The following is an 8,621-nucleotide window of genomic DNA, read 5'->3' as shown; positions in this document are numbered from 1 at the left end:
CAATTGGTGCACAATGATCTCTAGTGATGAATAGGAAGTCCCTGCATGCCATCACATGGTCCCTCCAGATCTTCTCTTGAGCCTTTGCTGCTCCTAGAGGGTTAACAAAAGAGGGAGCAGAAAAACTCCAGGAGCCTTTTAACAGTCTCAGGTTACAATAAGTTTAATGGCTGCCAGCAGTGTGATCTCTGCCTGGGTCTGTTGTCTTCTACACTATGCTCTGAATCCTCACTTTAAGGAAGATGGTTTCTTTTTTTTTTTTTTTGTTTGTTTTTTTTTTTTTTCTTGTAGGAGATGATGTAAAAATATCAGCAGTGAAACCACTGAGGAAGTGAAGTTCTGAAAGTTTACATGTTGCAGGCGTGCGATCCAAGAGGAAACCTGAGCACTTCCTAGATCTCTTCCTCCCTCCTCTGCCTGGGATCTTCATGCAAGCCTGGGGGACCATGCGGAGGAAATAGGTAAGATCTCTGGCCTGGCAAGATTTGGGGAGAAATCTTCTAGATCTGCACATTCTGTATGAGAAGACTTGTTTGCACTCTTCCTTGCTGCTCTCATGGAGCTGGAACTTGATTTGTGTGTGCTGGGACTGTGATGATGAGCCCTGGATAGTCCCCAATGCCATCCTGTTTTGTAGAATATTTCTTGTGGTTCCTTAGTTACAGAGATCTAAGCTGGTCACACCCTATATGTACTATGTGATTGCACAATTTCTATACAGTCGCCTTCAGATTTCCCAGAACTATGTAATATGAGGACAAACCTAACCAGGACTTGTCATTTGTATCCGATCAGGCAGGTCCTTGTACTATATAGTTCATGGTAGAGCAAAAGGAGATTGTACAGTGTATGATAACCTTAAGCCATGGAGACGTGTAGTTCCTGGAAACTACAGGCTATGTAAAGCCTTTAAATCCTGTGTATTGTACAGCCTATGCCTGCTGGGTGTCTGCTTTATATCTGAAGTATGTGTAGAAATGTGTTGCTGCGACCCAATAGTCTTTTATTGTAGAATCAATGCATACTCTGAACACCACTGAAGAGTGTAATAAATCGAATGCCTGGAGTTTGCATGTTCTCCCTGTGCCTGCCTGGGTTTCTGGGTTCCTCCTACACTCCAAAGACATGCTGGTAGGTTAATAAGCTCCTGTCTATATTGTCCCTAGAATGTGCATTGAATTGTGTCCCCCCCCCCCCAGCAGGCACATGACAGGTCCTCTTCGCTGTGCAGAACGGACACCGTCCGGCAGGTGTCCGCTGACATCCGCCGCTCCATAGAGGAGACTGCAAAGTCCAATCATCAGGTCCGCCTGCAAAACTGAAAGGCGGACCTGATCGGAAAGCCTGTGTGAAAGGACCCTTAGGGACCTTTTAGATTGTAAGCTCCTTGAAGGCAGGGATTGCTGTGAATGTAATATAAAAAAAAAAAAAAGTGTGATAGAGATATAAAAAAAAAATAAAATATATATATATATATATATATTCTCTATCTGTTTGATCCTGTCTTTTCTGATCCTCCCCTTCTTTTACTGTCCCCAATTCATCTGCTGATAGAACAGAGCCTTGGAGTCACTCTGCACATGCTCAGTTTGGTGTATTGCTATTGATCACATGGGGGGAGGGTGCATGTGATCAGCACTGTCCAGAGGGTCGGGGTCATGCAGCCTCATAGTGCAGTCAGTGGTGAATGAAAACTCCTCCCTACAAGCTTTAACTAGTGCTTGACCGGACACTGATAAAAGTCGTAAGACTGCTATATAATGCTGATGAGAAAAGGTATTTAGCAGTTTATATTTACTAAAATAATTGCATTTCCGTGTACTGTGGGAGACCAGATATAGTGAATGCAGGGTCCTGGCTTTAGTAACACTTTAACCAGCTCCGGCAGGGCGGCCTGGCTATGCAAAACCACGTACAGGGAGCATGTGCATGCCACCAAAGTGCTGCTTCCACTGTGATTGGACACAGCGGGAGCCAATCGGTGGCTACATATGGATAGAAATTCGTCTAATCCCTGCTGAACTGGTGTCTCTGAGAATGAGAAGGAAGAGAGCCGCTTCTCCCATGCACACCACTGGATCGAGATTGGGCTCGGGTAAGTATAAGGACAGGCTGGGGGAGGGGTAGCTGCCCTCAGAAGGTTGTTTTTTAACTTAAATCAGTGAATGCATTAAAGCAGAGCTTCACCCAAAAGGGGAAACTCCGCTTGTCTGTCTCCATAGCACCATCAGTGGTCGGGGTACACTTTCGAAATCTTATGTGGACTGTCAGGGCATCCATACCACCTAGACAGGAGCTTATAATTCCTCTCTTGCACTTGGGCGGAGACTCAATTTAAATGTGAGATAGAATTACTTTTCCCCATCATTGGTAGTGAGCGACCAGCCCAGTTCTCTCTCCTAGGCTTCAGTTAAATATGGAGGGTGAGCAAACGTGTGTTTAACCACTTCAGCCCCGGAAGGATTTGCCCCCTTCCTGACCAGAGCACTTTTGACAATTTGGCACTGCGCTGTTTAACTGCTAATTGCGCGGTCATGCAATGCTGTACCCAAACGAAATTTGCGTCCTTTTCTTCCCACAAATAGAGATTTCTTTTGATGGTATTTGATCACCTCTGCGTTTTTTATTTTTTGCGCTATAAACGGAAAAAGACCGAAATTTTTTTTAAAAAATGACATTTTCTACTTTTTGTTATAAAAAAAATCCAATAAACTCCATTTTAGTCATACATTTAGGCCAAAATGTATTCGGCCACATGTCTTTGGTAAAAAAAATGTCTAAGCGTATACAAACTAGGGTACATTTTCTGGAATTTACACAGCTTTTAGTTTGACTGCCTATGTCATTTCTTGAGGTGCTAAAATGGCAGGGCAGTACAAAACCCCCCCCCAAATGACCCCATTTTGGAAAGCAGACACCCCAAGGAAATTGCTAAGAGGCATGTTGAGCCCATTGAATATTCATTTTTTTTGTCCCAAGTGATTGAATAATGACAAAAAAAAATTACAAAAAGTTGTCACTAAATGATATATTGCTCACACAGGCCATGGGCATATGTGGAATTACACCCCAAAATACATTTAGCTGCTTCTGAGTACGAGGATACCACATGTGTGGGACTTTTTGGGAGCCTAACAGCGTACGGGGCCCCGAAAACCAACCACCGCCTTCAGGATTTCTAAGGGTGTAAATTTTTTATTTCACTCTTCACTGCCTATCACAGTTTCGGAAGCCATGGAATGCCCAGGTGGCACAAACCCCCCCCAAATTACCTCATTTTGGAAAGTAGACACCCCAAGCTATTTGCTGAGAGGCATGGTGAATATTTTGCAGCTCTCATTTGTTTTTGAAAATGAAGAAAGACAAGAAAAAAATGTTTTTTTTTTTTTTTTTTTTCTTTTTTCAATTTTCAAAACTTTGTGACAAAAAGTGAGGTCTGCAAAATACTCACTATACCTCTCAGCAAATAGCTTGGGGTGTCTACTTTCCAAAATAGGGTCATTTGGGGGGGTTTGTGCCACCTGGGCATTCCATGGCCTCCGAAACTGTGATAGGCAGTGAAGAGTGAAATCAAAAATGTATGCCCTTAGAAAGCCTGAAGGCGGTGCTTGGTTTTTGGGGTCCCGTGCGCGGCTAGGCTCCCAAAAAGTCTCACACGTGGTATCCCCGTACTCAGGAGAAGCAACAGAATGTATTTTGGGGTGTAATTTCACATATTCCCATGGCATGTTTGAGCAATATATCATTTAGTGACAACTTTGTGCAAAAAAAAAAAAAAAATTTGTATTTTTCCCGCAAAATATAAAATATTCCATGGACTCGACATGCCTCTCAGCAAATAGCTTGGGGTGTCTACTTTCCAAAATGGGGTCATTTGGGGGGGGGGGGGGTTTGAACTGTCCTGGCATTTTATGCACAACATTTAGAAGCTTATGTCACACATCACCCACTCTTCTAACCACTTGAAGACAAAGCCCTTTCTGACAATTTTTGTTTACATGAAAAAATTATTTTTTTTTTGCAAGAAAATTACTTTGAACCCCCAAACATTATTTTTTTTTTTTTTTTTTTAAGCAAATGCCCTACAGATAAAAATGGTGGGTGTTTAATTTTTTTTTCACATAGTATTTGCGCAGCGATTTTTCAAACGCATTTTTTTTTGGGGGGAAAAAAAACACACTTTTTTTTAAATTTTAATGCATTAAAACACACTATATTGCCCAAATGTTTGATGAAATAAAAAAGATGATCTTAGGCCGAGTACATGGATACCAAACATGACATGATTTAAAATTACGCACAAACGTGCAGTGGCAACAAAATAAATACATTTTTAAAAGCCTTTACAGGTTACCACTTTAGATTTACAGAGGAGGTCTACTGCTAAAATTACTACCCTTGATCTGACCTTCGTGGTGATACCTCACATGCATGGTGCAATTGCTGTTTACATTTGACGCCAGACCGAAGCTTGCGTTCACCTTAGCGTGAGAGCAGGGGGGGACAGGGGTGTTTTTTTTTTTTTTTTTTTTTTTTTTTAATGGGGTTTATTAGACCCTAGATCTCTCCTCTGCCCTCAAAGCATCTGACCACACCAAGATCGGTGTGATAAAATGCTTTCCCAATTTTCCAATGGCGCTGTTTACATCTGGCGAAATCTAAGTCATGAAATGCTCATAGCTTCCGGTTTCTTAGGCCATAGAGATGTTTGGAGCCACTCTGGTCTCTGATCAGCTCTATGGTCAGCTGGCTGAATCACCGGCTGCATTCTCAGGTTCCCTGTTGAGACAGGAGAGCCAGAGAAAAACATGGAAGACGGTGGGGGCATTCCCTCCCACTGCTTGTAAAAGCAGTCTAGAGGCTAATTAACCGCTAGGATTGCTTTTACATGAAAGCCGACCGCTGGCTGAAAAGAATGATACCAAGATGATACCTAAACCTGCAGGCATCATTCTGGTATAACCACTCAAAGTCATACCTTAAGACAAAAAAATGGTTAACAATAAAACACAGTAAACGGTAAAGTATAAAAAATTGCATATCTGAAGAAAAGCAAACATGATAAAACATAACAATAAAACATTGCAGAATAGAATACAGTAAAAAAGAGCAGAACAATAGAGAGAGAGAACAATGAAACAACTTTTTTTTTTTTTTTTTAATATATTTTTTTTTTTTACTTTTTTTTGTAACTGTAACTTTTATAACTGTAACCGGTTCCAGGTTCGGGTCACCAAGTGTTACTGCAGTGCTGGTTTGACTACGACTGGGGTGTACTAGGCCGCTGGTGCTTGCCAGTTCACCAAAACTCTACCAAAAAAACTGTTAGTGATCGCAGGGATCAGGCCTGACTCTGCGATCGCTGCAGTTATGCGTTTTTAGTGTTTTGTAAGTGACAGTGATCGATCGATACTGCACTTGGGTGGGCTGGGCTGGGCCGGGCGGAGGGGCAAAACGCAGGTGCTAGCAGGTATCTGGGCTGATCCCGCTAACACTGCGTTTTTGGGAACCCTAAACTGCTGGGGACGCTAGTATAGATCAGATCAGATATTGATCCGTTCAGATACTATACCACTAAGGGAAGCATATGCTACGTGCGTGGGTGTTAGCGGTACTGGCGCTAACCTGACGCTGCCTGGGGCGACGCATATCACCGCCGGGCGATCAGGGGGCTAAACCTTTATTCAGTAATGGGTGCCCTGACACTATAAAAAAATAAACGAACTAACCAGCGTCACCCGTAACGGTTATACGGTGATCAGTGGTGAAAGGGTTAACTAGGGGGCAATCAAGGGGTTAAAACCTTTATTAGATAGTATATGGGGGTCCCTGTCGCTATAAAACGCTGACGGCGAACCTAAATATTTATCTCCCTAACTAGCGTCACCAGTGACACTAATACAGCAATCAGAAAAATGATCGCTTACTGACACTGGCAACGGGGGGTGATCAAGGGGTTAAAACTTTATTAGGGGGGTATCCTAGACCTAAAGGGGGCTAATACTAACTGCCCTACCACACTAACTGTCACAAACTGACACCAATGCAGTAATCAGAAAAAAAAAAAAAACTGCTTGGTGTCAGTGTGACGGGGGGGGGGATCAGGGGTGTAATGTGTGCCTGGCATGTTCTACTGAGTGTGTGTGTTGTGCACTCACATTGCAGTCTTCTCTCCTCGGTGCCAGAACGGAAAATACCGAGCCGAGGAGAGATGACATAATTTCCTTTGCTGCTGTTTAGCATACAGCAGCAGAGGAAGAATCCGATTGGCTGGGAGCGATCGCGAGGGGGGGGCCATGAATGGATGGCCTCCCCCTCACCTCTCATCGCTCCCAGACACAAGCCGACCGCCTCAGGCACCGGGGGGGGGGGGTCCCGCGGGAGGCAGATCACGTACAGGTACGTGATTCTGCCTGCCCGTGCCATTCTGCCGCAGTATATCTGCGTGAGGCGGTCGGCAAGTGGTTAAAGAGGAATTGCAGTCTGCTCACATAATTTGTAATCAAAACATCTTTGCCATTCTGAAGCTTCCCTCCAACCACTTTGCATATTTTATATATACTGTGATTCTGTACTTGCCAAATATGCTGCAGAAATCTCCCTCCTGCAACCATTTTAAGTGTGGGCAGCTGAAGCTGCTGCCTGTTCACTTCCTGGATTTACACTGACACACACCTGCAGCTCTCATTGGCCCTCTTAAGCCTCATCCTAGGCTTTTTACCAGACAAACAGGAAGTGGGCTGTATAAGGTATTTACTGGCAGAAAAATGTTTTACTATCCAAAGTTAAAACAACACAGGTAGAAGATTTAATAGATGGGGGGGGGGGGGATAGTTCCGCTTTAAGAAGTATACCATAAATTGTGAATATTGCACAAGGGCAGCCGGTCTGCTGAAGACAGAGGGTGTCAAATACCATTGTAGAGGGCCCACCTTGGAGAGATGTGTATAGAAGTGCTTAGTCTGTGGAGGAATTGTGCTGTCACCCTGGTGTCTTTGGATGCCTCCCCCTCTCATATTCTCCATTATATTGTGGGGAGGTGTTTCGTAGTCCACAGAAGATGGCTGGTTACATTGTTTAGGATATCCGTACAGTACTCTGGAATTCTGACAAACAGGTATTTTTCTATGCTTGCAGAAAATGGATTTGCTTGGAAAAAGCGATGCTAAACAGGAGCAGTCAATGTATGTGTGTGTGACAGATTTACTACGGTTCATAGGGAAACATTGATCAATTCTGTTGTGTCCATTGCGACCAGTCAGATGAAAAGCACAATACAGCTGCAACTTGCATATTGTAGTGCTAATTCCAAACCGAAATCCTTCTCAGAGACAAACTAGGTGTATTGTCACATTGATGCGCTAACCCAAGAAGCGGTTGAGACCACGTCTAACATTTGTGACTAAAGTGCAACAATTTCAGTTGCAAAGTAACTTACTGCAATTTTGAAATCTACTGAAATAGAGTTACAAAAGTCAGTTTTGTTGCAAGTCATCACAAAAAGTAAACAGCTACCTCACAGTATTAAATGGAGTTGAGCAGTAAGGAATTGTTTCTGCAACAGAATAAATTTACTATGCAACAGCTGATCTATAGAACCCTGGTGACTGAATGAAACTTATCCTTTAAAAAGTAATCGGGGTCAAGTTTTTGCTTTTTGCAAAAAATAAACAAAATAATAAATGCTTTTTTTTTTTTTTTTTTTTTTCTTTCAGGTAATAAAATGTGCATTTATTTTATTTATTTTGACCCTGTAAAGCATTGCACCAGTGAACAGCAGATTTCTGGTGCCATGTAGGTCTCCAGCAGAGCCAGTGTATCTGTGTGCCTGTACATCCCGTACGGGTAAGCAGATACAATCTGGCAGGAAGTATGAATGAACTACCGCTGCTCTCCACATCGCCGTGGTGGTTCATTGAATACTACAACCTGACAGCCGTAAAGGCCCCTGGACCTTGTAGTTTTCCATGCCCAGAGCGCTGTCAATTGTGACAGCTAGTGGGAAAGGAGAAGAACCCCACTAGTTGCCACAGTGGGGATCGGGGAGGTGCGGGGGGCCGATCTGTTTGTAACATGTTATCCCCTTTATATGAGTGTAATGTAACATGTTATGAAAGGTGAAGAAGAGAGAAGAAGATCCTGGACTGCCGCACTCCATAGAAAAGGCATCTTTAGTTGCAAAAATTAATAAAAATCCAAAATACAGTCATAACAAAAAGTTTAGCTGCTGACTTTTAATAGACAGACGCTTACCTGTTCCACGGTCCAGCGATGTAGCGGCACGGAGCCTCGCTCCTCTCCCTCTTCTCGGTGCATCCATTGGAACTGTGGGCCACCGGCCATGACAGCTTGCAGCTTCACGGCCGGGCACGCACTGCTCAGGCGTGAGTCGCGCTGCGCTCTCCCAGTGGACAGGCAATCTTCTGGGACCTGTCACGTGTCTCTTGCAGAGAGGAAGGGACCGCCTAGGGGAGAGGAGGAGTCGCCTAGGTGGTCTGTGGGCGGAAGGAGGAAGTGGGACAGGAAGTCCCTCTCTAAAGTAGTCATCCACCCCCCCTCAAAAAAATTACATGCCAAATGTGGCATGTAAGGGGGGAGGAGTGCTTAAAGCAGAAGTTCCA

At 43.7% G+C, this 8,621-nt stretch overlaps 1 protein-coding gene across 3 annotated transcripts in view; it reads left to right on the top strand.

Moving 5' to 3' along the window:
- Window positions 1-292: 292 nt before the first annotated feature.
- KCNQ1 (potassium voltage-gated channel subfamily Q member 1) overlaps window positions 293-8,621 on the top strand; it is a 185,107-nt gene continuing 176,778 nt past the window's right edge. For all 3 annotated transcript variants that reach the window (XM_073604554.1, XM_073604553.1, XM_073604555.1), the window contains exon 1: window positions 293-461. The gene's annotated coding sequence lies outside the window, so the exon portion shown is untranslated. The remainder of the gene's footprint in view (window positions 462-8,621) is intronic.

The sequence above is a fragment of the Aquarana catesbeiana genome, linkage group LG11 (assembly GCF_042186555.1).
Source record: "Aquarana catesbeiana isolate 2022-GZ linkage group LG11, ASM4218655v1, whole genome shotgun sequence".
NCBI classification, from domain to species: domain Eukaryota; kingdom Metazoa; phylum Chordata; class Amphibia; order Anura; family Ranidae; genus Aquarana; species Aquarana catesbeiana.
Note: the sequence above shows the minus strand (reverse complement) of the source record. Positions and strands in the feature narration are given on the sequence as shown.